Source organism: Rhagoletis pomonella, unplaced genomic scaffold (genome assembly GCF_013731165.1).
Source record: "Rhagoletis pomonella isolate Grant_MI unplaced genomic scaffold, Rhpom_1.0 Rhpom_scaffold_00002, whole genome shotgun sequence".
Classification (NCBI taxonomy): Eukaryota; Metazoa; Arthropoda; class Insecta; order Diptera; family Tephritidae; genus Rhagoletis; species Rhagoletis pomonella.
In genome coordinates this window covers 73,476,287-73,478,241 of record NW_023458556.1, presented here as the reverse complement: position 1 = coordinate 73,478,241, position 1,955 = coordinate 73,476,287, and the positions used below count along the sequence as shown (strand labels likewise).

General features: G+C 32.9%; 1 protein-coding gene across 2 annotated transcripts in view; it reads right to left on the bottom strand.

The window, feature by feature from the left end:
* LOC118734051 (fizzy-related protein homolog) overlaps positions 1 to 1,625 on the bottom strand; it is a 194,590-nt gene extending 192,965 nt beyond the window's left edge. For both annotated transcript variants that reach the window (XM_036463746.1, XM_036463747.1), the window contains exon 1: positions 1,462 to 1,625. The gene's annotated coding sequence lies outside the window, so the exon portion shown is untranslated. The remainder of the gene's footprint in view (positions 1 to 1,461) is intronic.
* Between the last annotated feature and the right edge of the window lie 330 nt (positions 1,626 to 1,955).

The window sequence follows — 1,955 nt, the reverse complement described above, 5'->3', positions numbered from 1 at the left end:
GTAGTTAACTTTTCCAAATTCGAAAAGTGTAGTGCTAACTTGACACATGTAAAAAAGTGAGTAATGCCACAAAAATAAAGGGCCGCAACTGGGGCCATACTTAAATTTTGTATTTCATAATTTTTAACTCTAACATTAATTAACAGATTTAACGATCATTAGTTAAGTGCCGGTTTGAGCTAATTTAAGAAACGTTTCTGAGTGCGGCTGTTAGACTTATTTCTTCCACAGGTTCAAAATACTTAAATGAAAAAGAGCAATTGATTAAATGAGCCTATTGTTATATATATTTTTTTATTGTTTCTGCGTAGGTAAAGTATATTTGAGAATATTATTTTGTTGTTGTGACTTCATATTGTCATCATTACAAAATGCGGTTAAATTTTTTTCAATACTCCTTTAGTTGCTTCAGGTTTATGTGCAGATGTCCACCGGCGTTGCCAGGTTGACGTTTTTAACGTCATTTGGACGATTTTTGTATCCTGTCGACGTTTGGACGTTTTTTGTGTAAAAATTACGTTTTTTTAACTTCCCAGTAATTGTTCTCTACGCACAATATATTCAATGTATAGCGTACTATTTGCTTGTAGAGTAAGTACTTCCGCTCACACTTTCGGCAAATTTGTTACTAAACCTTGTAAGTAGAACTGATTTTGAATTATTTTCTTAATAAATCTTTACAAGCTTTGTTTTTTGCAGCAGGTGCCTCAAGAGATATTTATTCTTTGGACACATATGACTTAAATATGATGCAAACCAAGCGTACGCGCATTTTTTTTTTCTTTGATTCTTGGACTAAGGATCCCGCGTTCAAAGGTTGATTGTGTAAACACTTGAGGTTACAAGGCTTATTACAATATTTGCAATTACATATTAAAAGCCAAATCAGGAAGATCTGATCTATTGCAACACGCACGCTCGCAAAAGCACTATAGAAGTAACAGAACGTAATTTAGTATTTTCTACAACCGACCACCTAACCAAATGTCTACAAGAAAAAAAAATATTAAAAATCAACGCGATTCTTTAGCAACTTAAAACTTGCACATTATTACCCTTAAATTTAGTGAGCTATCAAACTGCATACTAAAAAAAATCTAAAAAATCTGAATAAAAACTTGAAAATCTAGCTGAAACTTTGCAGATTTTTTATAATTTTTGCACAAAGTTTGAAATGTGGATTTATATTGTGTTAGGCTATAATGAGCTAGGCTTTTATGTAAAAATAATAAACATTAAATAAACAAAAGAAAAACAGCCAAAATCGATCAAAATGTTGATAACTTAATCGGCTGATCACAAGTGTATGTATAGAATGATTTTTATATTAATGATCTCGAACCAGTTTACAATAGCGGTATTCACCAAATTGTTGTCAACATGACGTTTTTTCAGACCAGTTGTTTTTTAATAGTATAGCGTGCTGACAGCAAACGCGCGATTTGTATTTCGAAAACTCACTGGTTTTGAGTTAAAACTCTTTAACAGGTATGGTTGTTGTAATCTTTTTTTTTAACAAATATGCTGCTGCGGTTCTTATGGAATTGTTAAAGTTTTAGACACTTGAGCTAAATATGTATGTAAGTAACTAAGGTATTTAAAAATTATTGAAACTTCACAGCCGAACTACTGTCACTTAAAATGGCAACTGAAGCGAAAACAAGTCAAGCTATTGTAAACCAGCATACGCTTCGCTCGATACACCTACGGACAAAATAATAGTAGTGCGACATTTTGACCGGTTTTGAATATTTTCCTTTTGGGACTCGAACCTTGCATCTCTCGACTAGCACTCCAGAGCTTTGCTCTGTCGGCCATTGTAACTGTTTAAGCGCCGTGAGCAAAATGGCATACTATTCTTTTCACGGCAAGTTAATTTTTCCTAAGAAGAAAGAAAATAGTATTGAAAACTAAGTAATTGTGTTTTTCCTTAAACTGAGTCCAATCGTTTACTC